We start from the raw sequence: 17970 nt of genomic DNA on the forward strand, positions 1-17970 counted from the left end.
ACAGAAAAAAGCAGCATTAGGGTCTCAATGCGTAACTTTTGCCACGAAGCATCTCCATTCCTACGAGTTCTCACGTGGTCTCGATATCGAGTCACGCACTCCTTGAAAACAGACATTCTAAAGCAGGTATTTATTTTACGAGACTCTTTTCAACTCGCATTTACTTTTGTTTTTCGCAAGTTTTTTTGCGTAACTTTATTGTTTCTTGCTTAATGGAGTGACAGACTGTCTCGCACTGACTTAGACACCACTATTATAAAATATTCACTAACACACATCTAGCGGCGTGTTGATTTGGTGTTGGCTGCGTTTAAAGACTAATCTTTCGCCGTTTAGAACAGACTGATGGAAATGTAGACTCACCATTAGATTAAAACCATTCCAATTTTCGTGCGTGGGAATTGATGACTCACGCCCGAGATTCTCCTGATTGACACGAACACTCATGGTGCCTCTTGGAGTTAGGCGCTTTTCAAGTTGAAAGCCGTTCACTGCGACGATTTTGCACTATAAATATGTGCATTGAGGATGCGCAATCAAATCAATCAAACTCACCTTTTATTGGTGTATTATTTGCGTTTGAACGTGTACGTAACAAAAAGAGCAAGCAAATAAAAATATAATGAGTCTCAGTAATAAAAATGAAATGAAATTGGTATATTAGGATTTAAACCCGTTTATATGTTAAGGGAAACATCTAAGAAGTAACTAACAATTTCGCTTGAGACACGAAAACACGAATATTATGTCGTGTGCTTTTTTAACCAGAGAGATGGGGAACGGGCTATTTACAATTGGTTAGAGACATTTTCCCGGTCGTTCGCATAGATAGAAAGTAGTAGAATTCCTAATAGTGCATTTCGATTGCGTGTCTTGAAACCAAAGCCAAAGTTAATACATCGGCCAATCAGAGGAGAGGAAATTATCTCAAAGAACAGATACGAATTCAAAGTAAAACCAAGCAAAACTGCAAAGGTCGTGGAAACACGCGAGGGTACGAGTCGCAATTGAGTTTAGCGTTGAATCTGATTAGTTCCGAAGGGAGCGATAGTTTAAATTTTCTGGACCAGTCACAGAGCGTGGTGAAGCAAATTTCCGATTACTTTCGATACTCAATCGAAAATTGCGCCAAATGGGATGAGAGGCTGTCACTCCCACCAATCTATACACTCTCTGTTTTACTGCTCTATCATCCATGTTATCACTGCAAAGGTGCTTGGTTAGAGAGAATATTCTTATCATCAATGAAAAGTTTCTGCCAAAAGAAACTCGTCATTTTGAATCTAAAAGTGGTTGTACCAAAGCCACGCAGGAGATCATTTATCATTTCAAAATATTCTGAGTGTTGTGCTCCCATAGACCGATGCACCTAATGAACTTGAACAGTAAGTTCTAAAATGGTGGCAAGCAGGTTCATTAGAGAGATGGCAAATAACACCAGCACGGAAAGCTTTGAAAACACAAAGATATCACTGGGATATTGACGCTTCAACAAATTCAACTGCGTATAATTCAAAAAGTCAACAAATAAAGTTCTAAGAATATAGTTAAAAGCCAAACCCATCAATATCATCCAGGAATTGATGGATTTGGCAGATATAGCGGGCTTGATGTATCTGGTCAAGGATACAAACAAAAGAATCATCAGAGTCCAACAGGAGGGAACAAATTTCAGCTGATGTAGGATGGCTTTGTATCCAAGAAAATCTGGAACTTTCTGCAGTGCCAAGATGATGATAATTGTGAAAACAGAGAGTGTAAAAAGCCATGTCATCATTAGTTCTTCGGAATATGGAAACACTGCGCCTTTCTCACAAAAATAGACAGTGGAATTGTCTTTGAAACAATTTACACTACGAATCATGTACACACATGGGCCACCAACATTCCATAGTAACAGCAAGGCAAATTCTACAGCCCACAGTTTGATGGATCTTTTGTTTTGCCTGTCTTCGTTTGGAAGAGGCAGGTAATAGCTTGAGCGGTGCAGGAGTGATGCATGCTCGTCTGTGTCCACACGGGTTGTCATCGTAAATCTTCCATAAATATTCGTTCAATCACTTCGTTGTTGAAACACAATACACTGATCTCTCCTTAAAAACTGTTGATCCTTTGATCAATTCTAAGGGATAAAAAAGAATCAAAGCAGAACTTTTTAGATGTACGTCGTTAGTTTCGCTTCATAGTAAATGGACATGTTGTTTTGATAGGCGCGTATTATATTCAGCACACAATTATTAAGAAGCACATAACAACGATTCAATGCTGTGTAGTTTAGGAATTTTCATAACAGTAAGCCGTGAAGACTACAACACCATCGTACTGAATGAAAAAGTTATGAAGTAAGAGGGCTTTGAACTTTGAGAGAGCAAAGGTGCTGAAAGTTTATTGTGTAAGAGTTCTCTGTGTTACATTGAGAAAAAAATAAAAAAGATCAGTCATAGCTGGGCCAGTTATTTTGCTAACAAACACTAATCCTAATGTCCCAAACAAACTTATCATTTTAAAGGACGAAGACAGACGAGCAGCGAAACAAAACAAGAAGCACAACATGAGTTCTGTGCGGAAGCTAGAAATGGTTTTCAATTTTTTAAATGCCGTTTCAGGGTAAACATTACGGAACTGATCACTCAAATCACATGATTGCTTTCTAAATATGAAGTCATTATTTTAGAGAGCAAAGCCAAGGTTATTTCGTCTTTATTACGAACATTCAGCTGTCGTTGCACTTGCAAGTGTGTTTCAGAAAATTCAAAAGGCTTCATTAAAATCAAAAATAATTTTTTTTCTTACCTTGATATTACTCCAATGTTGTGTGTTTAAGCGAAAATCTCCAGGTCTCTGCAGTTTCGGTGAAACTTTTGCAAGGGTCTGCTTAGGATCGTGCTTATGACTACAAGTACTACGTTAGCAATGACCGAAAAATCAGAATGACCAGTAATCGTCCGTTGTACCTTTGCGGCTTACACCAGTCATTGCCAAGATTTGTGTCAAAAATGCGTCCCTGTTTCATGAATATAATTTCAATTGCTGACGCATTGAGAAATGAGAAATTTAAGGGACTAAAATAGCGTCCACGTTCATCATCTGACAGCAGACTTGTAGTTCAGTGAGCGGAGCTTAAAGAAAATCAATTTTGATTTCAATGCGTTCAATCGCCGTTAAGCAAATTCATAAATCTATTCAGCTGGTGTCTACTAATCTTCATTTAAGGTTTAACAGTCAAACTGTCGAACTGAACTGTCAAATCGAAATAGAAGTCAAGCTATCACACGAACGAAAACGGATTTGAAGAGAATTTTGGCAGCTCGTTGAGCCCGTTAAGAGCGTCATGTGGAAGAAAATGTTTAAACGGTTACTGTTTTAAGTACGCGGTATCTCTGGTTTGTTGTGTTTCATTTCATCAAAAAAAATTAATGCAGAGTCTCGAGTTGACATTAGCTTTCTTATGCAAATATGATACCACTATTGGGATGGGAATCGTTTAAAATGAAGAAAAAAAGAAACAGTTGGCTGATCTTAGCTGAACGTCACGTTAAATGTGAAAGTAGGTTACTGACACATGTCGAATCCAGCGGCACGAATTCCTTGGTATATAGGAAGGTCTTAAGCGCGGTTATTCTTCCGCGATTATTCCACCTTTGTGATAGCATAGTTCTACTGAGGATGAGGATGGAGATTTACAACTGTGTAACTGTGTCTTGTTGGAGGTATTGCTTGGTGTATTGATTTCTTTGTATGATTGGCAAAATGGGAGTAAAATTTATTATCTAAAGGAAACATGAATCGAATTTACATTATTCAGAATTAATAATGATGTTCGTGAATGATTTTGTTTCAGAAATATTTCCCGCCCTTAAGAGTTTGAAATTTAAAGCCTTAATCAACTCGCCATCTCTGCGTCTTCACGTCAAAACGAGTCACGACAGCGCTGGAAAATGCTGCGTTTTCTTTAAACGACGCAAAGGTTTTCATGGAGTATTTAATGAACCTTGGGGAAAGACACAAAGCATGGAAAATTTCGATGTATGTATTCTGTTATGCCGATCAAGGTTACTTAGGGGTAAATATTGTTGTATAGAGCTGTATATTAATGTAAACTGCAGTAGCGAGAAGTATAATGCTATCTAGGGGTAGATATTGTTGTATAGCGCTGTATCGTGATGTAGAGTGCAGAAGAGTGAAGTATAGTTGTATCTAGGAGTACATATTGTTGTATAGCGTGTATAGTGATGTAAACTGCAGTAGCGAGAGGTATAATGATATCTAGGGGAAGATATTGTTGTATAGCGCTGTATCGTGATGTAGAGTGCAGAAGAGTGAAGTATAGTGGTATCTAGGGGTACATATTGTTGTATAGCCCTGTATCGTGATGTAAACTGTAGTAGCGAGAAGTATAATGCTATCTAAGGGTAGATATTATTGTATAGCGCTGTATAGTGATGTAAACTGCAGAGGAGAGAAGTATAGTATTATTTAAGGGTACATGTTGTTTTATAGCGCTGTATCGTGACGTAGAGTGCAGAAGAGTGAAGTATAGTGGTATCTAGGGGTACACATTGTTGTATAGCGCTGTATAGTGATGTAAACTGCAGAAGAGAGAAGTATAGTACTATTTAAGGGTACATGTTGTTTTATAGCGCTGTATTGTGATGTAAATTGTGGAAGAGGGAAGTATAGTGCTATCTAGGGGTACTTGTTGCTTTTTATGATCCATCAAATATTTTTGCTCGCGTGCAATTGGTGTAAATGCCGCAAATGACTAAATATCCCCCAGCTAATACTGCGTGGTATCCGAGAATATCACGCAAGCGATATTCCCCAATTTGCATACCTTACGTCTACCTCGATAAGTCTTCGTTTCAAATTTAATTCAATTCAGTGAGCTGTTCATAAAGATTCTTTCACGAGCGTTGCAAAATAATTGAAGGATAAAAATCACAATAGCCTCTCTTTTGCACGAAAATATGTTCGGATATTTGTCCTTGGACATTGTCCTTCGAAGCTCACAGTTTTGGCATCTTGGAATAGATGATGTCCACGGACAAAAATATATCCACAATTATTTTCGTGCCAAATTGGAGCAATAGTTTATAGAGCGCTGTATGCTGAAAAAAATTCAGTAGAGGGAAGCATAGTACTATTTAGGGGTTCATATTGTTGTGATGCGCTGCACAGTTACTTCATTTCACGGATTTACAGTGCTACTCAGTGGTATAATGTTGTATTGTGCTGTATAATTTTAAAAGTTGCAATAAAGGGATGTATAGTGCTATTTAGGGGAGGAGGAGAGGGGCATATAGGCGTACGTATTCGAGGAGTTTGTTCTACAACGTAAGGAGACATGGAGTCCAATAATCGACGGAACGTGTTTGCTCCTAATGAATCTCTCGGGCTGTTATCGACTACCTCTTAGGAAGCATTACAATAACTTAACCTTTCTTGATTATTGTCTTGTAAAAACACTTTTTCAAAGTCCTCTCTGCGTCTACATCCAAGATGACGGCTACCGACTCGGAGAAGTCTTTGGATTGGCCTGCTGCCATCTTGGACTCGCGATGTAGGTGGACCCTGGGCGAGAGTTTGATCCATTCCCAATCAGATGATAGAAGAAGCCTTAATTTGGACATTGAAGGACTCGTTTCCAACAAAATGCATCGATTATGTCGCAGAGACTTGGAGGGAGCTCTTTCGTTTTATAGCTGCTACTGTGATGAGGGGACCGAGGAGAGCAAACACTGGCAAGTGAGATCCAAAATTGAGACCCCCTGTGGACTGGGAATGAGTCGAAAGGAAAACTAAGATTTTACTAGACATGATGCTAAGAGGACAGCATCCTAAAGTGAACAAAATGAGCATAATAACAACTACTCTGGTGAAGTAAGGAGGTATATGAGTTGCAAGAGATCTGACGTTGCGCGAGGATTGAGACGAATGAAAACTGAAACAGACAAGGAGATAGTCGCGTCTAATGAAGCGCGTAGAAGAATAAAGTTGAGGGCGATGAAAGAAGTGCGCGTAAAAATGGGAATAAAGGAAAAGTACGATGAAAAAAAGGGAAGGAACAAAAGGAAGGAGAAAAAAGAGATGCACAAATGTGAAAAGGTGCAAAAAGGCAAAAAGGGCGCACACAGGTAACAGTATGAACACGTCCGTCGGCATTCAAAATCGGAGAACGGAGAACGGTAGGGGGTGGGGGTGGGGGTAGGGGCTTGAAACATGGAATGTCAGCTGCAAAGATTATCAACTTGGCACGCGCGGGTCAAAACAAGCATTGAAGTCCTCGTAAGATCTGTTCTCCCTGCATCTCACGCGAATCCTTAGAATATGGAGACAGACAATGAAAACATACGCAGTTTTTGGATTTTATACACTCTCTATTTCTCTTACACAAAAAAGTAAAAAAAAGCACAATACAAACTGCATTAAATTGTTCAAGGCATTAAGTAAAGTACGCACTAAACGGAGACACTAAAATGAACCCATTTATTCCCAAGATTGTTCATAACTTAAATTCTCCTCGCAAAATTAATGCACCGACAAACATGGTGTCAATAAGAATTAGAGAAAATCTAAACTAGCGGATTATTTTTCACTAAAAACGTTATGTTTCATCGAATTCTCAGAATGAAGCAACAAAGAAACACATTCTTATCAGTTGGGAGAATTTTTCTTCACAACTTGGGAGTTAATGAGTTGATGAGTTAATAAATAAAAACTAAGGTAAATGAACAAATAGCTTCAACTTTAAATACAAATAGCATCAAAACAATTCACACCAAATACACTAATATTATAAAAAAAACGTTTAGTGGAAATTGTCACAGCTTGTTTTTAAAATCCTACGTTTCATCATATTCAACCATGTGCAAGGTTAACTATTACATTTTATACTGGCAGCATATACCAATGGTAGTTATAAAAATCTGTCAAAAATTAACATTGATTTTACAAAAATTTCTTGTAAAACAGCTGTGATACAGTATACCTTAAACTTTTGACCACATAACGGGTTCTAATTACAAAGCGTGCTCTGAATACCTAAGTATAAATTCTTAAATCTAAGAAATATATCATCAGACATCTCCAAATTATACTAAGCTAAATTTAAAGCCATGAAAAAAATTTGAACAGGAAATTTTCAAAAAAATGCAAGTTTTATCCTGAAGCCCTGAACCTTTTTAACTACGGCCTAGATTTACATTTATTCATGAACATTTTCACCAAAATAATTCCAATTGAGGACTACATGGCTTACTTCAAGTGTTTCCCTAATTTATTGGCGTATATATTTTCCTAATGAAAACAAAAAATTCCATGTCACCTACATTAAAAGTCACAGCAATGGAAACTTTAGTTAAAGTAAACTCTGCTTCGCTATTTCCTTGTTTAGATTACATGGACAATTTATCTCTGTCGTCGTTCTCTAAAACAAACTGATGAGTGTTTGATAAAACGGACTAAAATTGATCAAACTCGTTTGATTGAAAGCAGGCCATTGTAGCCAGCTCTTTGACTTGTTGTAGGCCTTTTTCCTTAAAAATTTCAATTTTTGTTTCAACATTTGTAAGAGTCATATTAAAAAAGTCAAGGGGGCGGAAAACAATTGTAGGCCGGGCCCACGGGACTAGAGGTTGGCCACACCCCTGAGAGTAGGTCTTATGTCTCTAACATATGGTCAGTAAATTCAAAAACATCATCTCTGATGATTACTTCTTCAAATTAAGCTTAGAATGGCAATCTTGGCACCGATGGAATTAGATTGCATTAAAATGGATTCAAAAAAAGTTGAAAATGATAATCAATTTTTTTGTAAAGATAATTGCAAATTGCAACAAAGTAATTTATGACGTAGAAAAACCATTAAGATCAATTCACATATGGCTGCGAATTTTGCAAATCACATTTTTGAAATTAAAATTTCACCACCTTTTGCAAATGACAAACTGTTTCGTTGCTTATCAAAAGCTTAGAGTATATTAGAAAAGTAATTAAAACCCGGTGGACAAGCTCCTGGTTGTGTATAAGAAAAGAAACCTTTAAATTATTTTACACATAACTGATTGCAATAAAGGAATAGATCTGAGTGTCATTTTGGCGAAACGAAAACCTCGTAGTCGCCTTCAACAACTTCAGGCATTAACAGCAGAAGCCTTGTTGCATCTTGTTCTCTTCGCAAGCATCTAAATTTGTAAAGGTAAAAGAATAGCAATTCCACTGAACAAAATATACTGAAATAGTCTGTTTTATTTCTTCACCAAAGTAAAGTCACACATCTCAAGTTCCATTTAATAAAAAAGTGAAAAGTAATGAAAAATAGCCAAAAAGCGCCGAAATGGAGAAGCATTTAAACCTTCCAAGTTCCTTCGTCATTCATTTTGAGATGAAATAAAAATGTTTTCATTTATGTGATTTCATATTCAAATTTTCTCTTTCCTTTGCCTTGAAGTCAAGAGTGACGTCATCTCCAATCAGCAAAAAGGGCGCCCAGTGTTTGATGTCGCAGAACTTGTCTGATTCTCTGAGGCTTTTCATGGCTAGGTTCAGTGACTCGCTTGCTGGTTTATCTCCTGCAAGATTTTGATAAAAGTATTTCATGAACTCAAGAGTAGCCTCGTCATCAATCGCCCACAGGGACGCCACAATAGATCGAGCACCAGCCCCCATAAAAGCGCGCGCAATGCCAACCACACCTTCAGCCTTGATCTCGCCCCGGCCGCTGTGGCAGCAACTAAGCACAACAAGTTTGGCCCGAAGTTGAGCATTCAACACATCTCCAATTGTTAAAATGTAATCTTCCTCGGTTGGTGCAGTAGATATTCGGTCTGGGTCAGGTGTAAGAGCAATTTCGCCAGTTTCCATACATCCGTGTGCCGCAAAGTGAACTAGGGAAACGGAACTGAGTCTTTTCAACACCTCACGTTTCGTGGCCTGACTGCCAGTGATTGGCGTGATATTCAGAATTTTTCCGATCATTTCTACTTCTTTTTTAGCATACTGAAGCTGCTCGAAGACTTTCTTTCCCTCGCTGTTAGTAACCTCGGATACCCATGGATCTCCTACAAGTAACGCACCACTGCTTTTGTGATAATCATCTGGGCAATCGGCAATGAGTCTAAGACTTGCTAACGATGGAGCGACTCGGATTGTGAACGATTCACACAGGTATTTAGAATTACCATCCTTCAATGCAGCGTAAGGAGCGATCCACAGGGGTCCATCAGGAATAATGAGTAGCTCATCCCCTTCAATCAAGTCAGCCACCGGCTTCATAACGATATCATACAAAGTGCTCAAGCATCCGTCTTGTTGGATGTGAGGTTGAGGCTTGGCTTCTTTGGTTTTCTCATCCACTTTCGAACGGCTCTCCCTCAAAGCATCTAAAGATCGATTCTCGCATCTCACATTAGAACGAACACCAAGTTGTGTATAGACACCGAGCATGAACGACTCAAAGGACAGGCTAGATCCCCTATTCTCTGAAACAAAACCTTTGAGTTTACTTTGTCTTAACTGAACTTGTTTTCCTTCGGACACAACCCAAAGATGGACGTTAGCTTCGTCCACTGCCTGAAAGACAGTGTTTGATGGAATGTTTTTTAAAACTGCGCAATCTTCATCTTCTCCCTTGTGGTGACTTGTTCCACCACAAAAACTGGATTCCATGAGGTCGGTCAGAGCTTGAGCTCGTCCTTTCTCAGCAATAAATAAGGCTTCATCTACATTACCTTGTTCTACGAGAACTCTCCACAAACCCGTATACGCCACTTGATGCTGATTTCGAAAATTAACTTTCCACTCATCTTTCCATATTAGAAGTACTCTCAAGGAATTGAATAAGTTTATGCTAGCTTGGTAATGTTCAACGGCTTTAGGCAGTCCACCTTGCAACTCAAAAACCCATCCTAATGAATAGTAGGCCGTTGCCTCCATGGATTTGTCTCCTACTTCTTTAGCTACTATAAGATGTAGGTTGTGGTACTCTATGGCTTTTTTGAAATCACCCAGACGGCCATAAGCATTGCCAAGATTGCCATAAGAACCACCCTCCCCATGCTTGTCTCCTACTTCTTTAGCTATTTTAAGATGTAGGTTGTGGTACTCTATGGCTTTTTTGAAATCACCGAGACGGTCATAAGCATTGCCAAGATTGCCATAAGCAACACCCTCCCCATGCTTGTCTCCTACTTCTTTAGCTATTTTAAGATGTAGGTTGTGGTACTCTATGGCTTTTTTGAAATCACCCAGACGGCCATAAGCATTGCCAAGATTGCCATAAGCGTTACCCTCCCCATGCTTGTCTCCTACTTCTTTAGCTATTTTAAGATGTAGGTTGTGGTACTCTATGGCTTTTTTGAAATCACCCAGACGGTGATAAGCATTGCCAAGATTGCCATAAGCAACACCCTCCCCATGCTTGTCTCCTACTTCTTTAGCTATTTTAAGATGTAGGCTGTGGTACTCTATGGCTTTTTTGAAATCACCCAGACGGTCATAATCATTGCCAAGATTGCCATAAGCGTTACCCTCCCCATGCTTGTCTCCTACTTCTTTAGCTATGTTAAGATATAGGTTGTGGTACTCTATGGCTTTTTTGAAATCACCTAGACTAAAATAAGCGTTGCCAAGATTGCCATAAGCGTTACCCTCCCCATGCTTGTCTCCTACTTCTTTAGCTATTTTAAGATATAGGTTGTGGTACTCTAAGGCTTTTTTGAAATCGCCCAGACTAAAATAAGCATTGCCAAGATTGTTATAAGAACCACCCTCCCCATGCTTGTCTCCTACTTCTTTAGCTATTTTAAGATGTAGGTTGTGGTACTCTATGGCTTTTTTGAAATCACCCAGACGGTCATAAGCATTGCCAAGATTGCCATAAGCAACACCCTCCCCATGCTTGTCTCCTACTTCTTTAGCTATTTTAAGAATTAGATTGTAGTACTCTATGGCTTTTTTGAAATCGCCCAGACTAAAATAAGCATTGCCAAGATTGCCACAAGCGTTACCCTCCCCATGCTTGTCTCCTACTTCTTTAGCTATTTGAAGATGTAGGTTGTGGTACTCTATGGCTTTTTTGAAATCACCTAGACTAAGATAAGCATTGCCAAGATTGCCATAAGCAACACCCTCCCCATGCTTGTCTCCTACTTCTTTAGCTATTTTAAGATGTAGGTTGTGGTACTCTATGGCTTTTTTGAAATCACCCAGACGGTGATAAGCATTGCCAAGATTGCCATAAGCAGCACCCTCCCCATGCTTGTCTCCTACTTCTTTAGCTATTTTAAGATGTAGGTTGTAGTACTCTATGGGTTTTTTGAAATCACCCAGACGGTCATAAGCATTGCCAAGATTGCCATAAGCGTTACCCTCCCCATGCTTGTCTCCTACTTCTTTAGCTATTTTAAGAATTAGGTTGTAGTACTCTATGGCTTTTTTGAAATCGCCCAGACTAAAATAAGCATTGCCAAGATTGCCATAAGCAACACCCTCCCCATGCTTGTCTCCTACTTCTTTAGCTATTTTAAGATGTAGGTTGTGGTACTCTATGGCTTTTTTGAAATCACCCAGACGGTGATAAGCATTGCCAAGATTGCCATAAGCAACACCCTCCCCATGCTTGTCTCCTACTTCTTTAGCTATTTTAAGATGTAGGTTGTGGTACTCTATGGCTTTTTTGAAATCACCCAGACGGTGATAAGCATTGCCAAGATTGCCATAAGCCTGACCCTCTCCATGCTTGTCTCCTACTTCTTTAGCTTTTTTAAGATGTAGGTTGTGGTACTCTATGGCTTTTTCTCCCTGATTATAGAGATCTATGACTTTCTTGACATCACCTGAACTTGCACTACCGTGGTCATGACTAATAGGTACTTTTTCCTCCATGGATTTATCTCTCACTTCACTGACAGACTGAAGTCTTAATGACAAGAAGATCCTATTGTTTTTGTCAATCTTTTTTATGTTAAGGGTTACAAATGTGGAAAAAACAAAAAAGATTATGTTTCTGATCATATTGATATGTAATAGTCCATTTTAACTATAAAATGGCCCGTTAGGAGGGCTTTCCATGAAAGGTAGAGGATTTATCAAAATTCAATCTTAAAGTCAGTTATGAAGTAAATCTACACTTCAAAAAATGTTTTTTTCCTGTGTGCAGCCTCAAAATTTAAAGCGCAATATCTAGATTTAATCCCTAGTTTCCAAAAACTGAGCAGCACTTGCTCAATTTTTAAATCAATATAGCCTTAACATCAGACAAATGTTTTACAGCAGTGGAAGAAATGAGTCTATAACACAAATACGTGTCTTTAAAATTTTTATTTGTCCATAGGAAAGCACAACGAAAGTTTTCGAGTCTCTAAGTAGTGGCAAAAGGTCGAAGACAAGAAAATCTGCATGAGATATGTAAACATTACCGAGCTTTTTGTTTTGGCTTATTTTAGAGAGATCATCAACCCAAGTAAGATGCATAAACTGGATAAAATTTAGTCTTCTAACCCTTTAACTCCTGTGAGTGACCAAAAGAGAATTTCTCCTTACAATAGCAATACAATATCAATCAGATAAGCGTTGAGAGTAAAAAAGATATATCAATTTAAAAATAGTTAGTTGATGCAATACTGAATTCTCTGTACTAACATTACAAGAATTGTATGGTTGACAGTAAGGATAATTACAAATTTGGTCTGGGAAATTAAAGGGTTATGTAAACTAATCTACCAGTTATTGGCATGGATAGTAGAATTAAGTCAAATTGGCTAAAAGGAGTAATTTCATTAATAAGTCATGAGGTAATAGCTTCTCCTATGTTTTTAATCACACACACTTAAAGTATATGAGCTGACAAGTTCCCATCATAATTAATACCCTTCTTTGTATTTTCTCCCTTGAAACATCAAATTATGGAAACTTTTTTCCATTATACCGACGGTTAAAAATGAAAGATTCCTTCAAAGGATACAGCTAGTCCCTTATCACACCAAGTGATTGCTTCTTCAAATCTCTTCAATTCAACACAAGCAGTGGCTCCTGTAGGCAACAACACAAAGAAGCATACTATTACTGTAGCTCAATTCTGAGAAAAGAACCTGAAACCATTGAAATCATTACAGACCAGAAGAAAAAAAAAAGACAAAACAAAACAATGCAAAAAAACTAAACGGAAAAGAATAAACAGGCCCTATTAGGTTTCAGTTAGATTTATTTAGCCTTACAGACAACTGAAACTTCTAAGAACACTTAAATTAGGATCAACAACTCCCACAAAAACACTAAAAGTTAGGTAAGTCCTGATCCTTCTTTTTAAAACAGCTAGACAGTGACTTCAGAGCATGTCCACGAGAGCACCGTTCAGTCGTGCTACATGCCATCTCACCGATTTCAATGAAACTTTGTCAGTTTAAAGGGTCTACCCCAAAACTCCAAAAAACAGCCTGATTTCTGTTTTGGTTCCAGGGGGAGATAGACCACCCCCCGCTTTTTCTTGGTTTGACCAAGGAAATCGCTTCAAATAGGTAAAATGTATGAAGCTCTCACTGCGATGGTATTTAACCGATTACTTTGAAGATTTGCACACATATTTTAACATCCTTAGTTAATGGCCGCCGCGAGTATCAGTCAGTTTGATCGACGGCTTGTCAATCAACAGAGGCAAATATACGATGGTGTTTTTAGACTTTTTGATTCATCTAAATATTTGTCAACTTTGAGGTCAAATATCACCACTAATCAACACTAATCTTAATTACCCTTTATAACCCATCATTTCATCTCTGAAAATCATCAAAAAAATATTTGGGCACTACCGTATTTTTGCCTTGGATGCTTTTTAAAATCTGCGACTGTGACAAGTTTCTCTCAACTACACCTGTCACGCAATTCTTACTCTAGGCGGTCACTTGACAAAATAAACCTACATTTTTTAGCTCTTTATACAAGATGATTGCTCAAGAAAGGTGAAAAATGTGAAAAACTTTCGAGATAATTTGTAGGAATGGCAATTTTCACATTTAGAGAGATGCATGTTGACGGAAGATCAGTGGGAAAATCGTAGCGTTTCTTTCTTCAGTCGTTTATTACTTTGAAGATTTGCTAAAATCAGGACATGGGGCTCTTGTACAGAACAAAACATTCATTAGCCTATACTTTGATCGTCTATTATCATTATCGCACAGTTTACAATAAGGAAACTTTAACAGGAGAGGAGATTTTAAGGTCACATGTCGCCTGCTTGTTGACGTACAAGTTCCGAGTGTAACAACTTCGGCTTTTCCATACCGCGAATGACGGGAAACTCTGCCCCCCTTATTTGTTAGGAATTATAAGAAAGTTCGCATATAACGCGCGCTGTCATTGGTTGAAAGAGCGTGCTCTATGAGAGTATAGAGCATAGAGCTGAGCTAGAGCTGTCACGCCATCTGCCAATTGTACTATGTTCGACCTTTTCCGGGACTTCTTTTCAGCTTTTTTCCGATAATTGGAATTTCGAAACTGAAGCGAGCCGGCAAGTAGCAACAGAAGAATCAAACAAAGGTTTGTAAACATACCAGGCGCCGTAATTTACGTGTGTAAGCCGCTTCCTGCGTGCTTTATAACAGAACAGAGCACAGTCAAGGCTTCTCTATTTGTTAAATATCAATAGCCCCATAAATTCATTAACTACGCCGTGTTTCCAGAAAATAAGAGTGGAAAATGTTTTTTCCACTTTCCACCATCAAGAAATTCCACGTATAGGAATAGTATTTGTAGGGTCACTGCGTGACCTTTTATGAGAAGTAAAAATTGTTTTTTTTTTTTTTTTTCAAGAAGACGCTTCTAAAAAGTTCCTAATCTTCCAAATGTCATTTGCATTTGCTATTATTTTCGCTGATTGTCATGGCCTTTCCTACGTGCACGTGCGAGCTAGTTCATATACAGGACTCTTTCGAGTTTCTCTGGCTGGTGTCGGACTTATGTGTGTAGGTCTGGTTCAAAAGATATCTGCACGCTGCAACACGTGTTCCTATGTTTTCTCCCTTTTCTTTATTTGTATTTTCATTCTCTTACTTGCATTATCACACATTTATGTTTTTTTATTCCCTCAGCACGTTCCCTCAGATTTGGAAATAGGCCATGAAAAGTCAATATTGACCAGAACTGAAATCTTTTTTTATCATTATTTGTTTCGGAGAACCCCCGTCATTTGTGACTATTTCTCAAGAAAATGTGTTTTTATTTGCTATTTATTTCCATTAGTACATGAAACTAGGTCCTGATAAGTTTTTTGTCTCGTGACTCCCAAAAACTGTTAGCGACAACATCAATTGAGAAATCAAAGGCAATTACGCCTGAGAAATTCGCTTGTAGTCTTCTACCCGCAGAAGGCAACTCCATATAATGACACGTTCTAAGACCTCTGTAAACTAGAGACATTGGGTGATGTTGAGGAGTGAAATATTTACACTGAATCTTTGACCCTTAAACGGATCACGTACTCGTACATGTAACGTCCGGAAAATGTCACGCATGTATAACACCGTAGGCGCACCTGGCGTATTCTATCCACTGACTTCAATAGTAAAGAGATAACTTATTTACTAATTGTATATGAGCAAGCTTATTTACCCTGCTTGAAAAAATCCTTGATGAAGTCTACTATTGTCAGACGAAACGCGTGGGAGATAAATACAAGTTTTTTCTGTCATAATCAATGGTTTGATACCGTAAGTACCAATTTAGGTACATCATTGGGCTTTGATCACAATGATGAAAAAAATTTGCATTTCCTCACGCTCACCACGTTTATTCTTTGGAAAATTTTTTTACTGGAGGGCGATGTCGCTTAGCTTGGCGCGTCTTGACTCTGGCCGACAAAAATTATCGAGGTGAACTCCATGAAAGTCTAGTCAAATGTTTTAAAAACTTTGTCTACCCTTGATTTGCACGCAGAAAAAAAAGACAAATCCCGAACGGCATTTCAAAACACTTTAATCATTAGTCACTTATGAACTGTTTCATAGCAGCCCGAGGAAAAAGAAAAATTGAAACAACCGGCGTATCGGTCAAATGAATTCCAATTTTTTCAAGGAGTTGGTAAGTTCATTTTTCCCAGTAAATTTAAGTGGGGGTCATTTTTTTTGTGAAAGCCGATTAAAGATAGACATCTCTGAAATGTCTCTGAAACTCTTTTTAAAAAGAGCGTACACTTTCGTATATTTTCCTCCTTCTCGCAACAGCGCAACAGACATTGTTAATCCAATATAATGTAGTGTAGGTGTATCAGTTGTATTACGTCTTCATAGTGATGCCATATAAGAAATCGATTGTCTAAAAAGCCCTCAATTCAATCTAACACTCGAATTGATAAAGTCAAGATGGTGCAGTTGTCTTGTTCATTTGCAACTAACTGTAGAACCAAATGTTACTTTTCTCGCGCTTGCCAGGGACGGCAACAGCTCATACCTCTAAATTCGTGGGTATACAGCTTAAAAAAAAAAAAAAAAAAAAAACATTTGAGAGACGTCGATGTATCCCAAACATGCGTTTCGTCCGAGATGGACCTCATTCTAGCGCGTATTGGCTTATTTGGAGATTACGAAGGCCGCGATTTCACGATATACCTCAAATATCGTGCACAACTTGGTGTGAGATTCAGACCTTCGGGTTCGTAAATGCCGGTTTCCTCCTCATAAAAATCGGAGACATAAAGTGAGAGAGAGATGAATCTGCAGATGGCAGAAGAAATCAAAGCTGGTGGCGAGTCTTTCTGGTGGCGGCAAGGTGACTGTAAACCTGAATAGAACGCGTACTGTAACTGCCATCTTAGAGTTGACAATGAATAAGGAAGAAGGGCAAGAAGAGCGCTTATCTGAGCATCAGTTTTCCTAACTGGTGATTTGTGACTGAGATGAACTTTATATCATATGATTGCTAGGGATACGCAGGTACTGTAGAGGCGCTTACATAGATAGAGGTGGGCGATCCTCCCTCTGACTTAAGAACTGCGACAAGTTTATAGCGCAGACCAACTGGCACAGTTTGAAGCACCTCAGGGTCTCACTAGGCTCGTCACATTAGAAACCTTCAGCAAACTGGTCGTAGAAGCGGGTGGTTATTAGCAAACACAGATTTCTGAACGCAGGTCATCGCGAGAACTATACCCAATCCGTCATAGATGGAACAAGAAAGCGAGATATTCTTGCTAAAAGAAGGATGTATCAAGACGTTTCAGTCATTGGCTGCCATCCAAATGTACCCTGACAAAGACAAACACAGTGAAGCCGACAAAAAAATTCCGCCTAGGATAGGATACGTTCGAGGTCGGACCTCAGGTAAAAATTCTGACGAACAATCCCTAACTAGCCAAGAGGACTTTGGATGGGCTCTTTGGAAAACACAAAAAACAGCCACCTTTTCTCAGAAAGCAGGGAATTATCTCCTAGACGTGTGCTGGGCAAGGGAGGAAACTAGTAAGACAACCGCCTCTAATGTCATTTCCCAAATATCGAGAGAGTTTAAGAGACGACACCAGCCAGAAATGTTGTCTAAGACTGACCGGTTGATACAGCAGCAAATCGCTCGATACTTCAGCCGGTTATCTGCTGTAACAAAAATTGGTTTATTGATGAGGTACTCCTCTGTAAATATGAATGAGGACTGAGAGGCCGATGCCAGCTTCAGAATTCGAAACTGACCGAACAAGGCAGAAGATAAGGAGGGACCTTGCAAAAGTTAGACGAAGACTGCAGGAGAGGGAACAGCTGCTATTAAGCTAAAAAAAAAAAAAGACATTCCCATCTCACTTTTCTTTCATATTTATTGTCTTTGCTCACGAAAACAACTGGCTATGTCTTGGGATTTCACCAAGGGAAATTTGCAGGAAGGCTACTCGTCAAATTACTGCTGGCTCATACTTACTTAAAAATTTTACAAGTCACGCAATTAAACGCCGGCAACACTCGATCTAGAGAGATGTAGATTTATATGTAGTAA

At 38.7% G+C, this 17970-nt stretch overlaps 1 protein-coding gene and 1 pseudogene across 1 annotated transcript in view; both read right to left on the reverse strand.

The window, feature by feature from the left end:
• Positions 1 to 17970, reverse strand: part of LOC149038230 (hsp70/Hsp90 co-chaperone CNS1 homolog) — a 121871-nt gene that overhangs the window by 62834 nt on the left and 41067 nt on the right. The gene's annotated exons all lie outside the window — the stretch shown is intronic.
• On the reverse strand, positions 1202 to 2055 carry LOC149038233 (uncharacterized; annotated as a pseudogene).

This window comes from Pocillopora damicornis, chromosome 11 (assembly GCF_964200805.1).
Source record: "Pocillopora damicornis chromosome 11, jaPocDami1.2, whole genome shotgun sequence".
NCBI lineage: Eukaryota > Metazoa > Cnidaria > Anthozoa > Scleractinia > Pocilloporidae > Pocillopora > Pocillopora damicornis.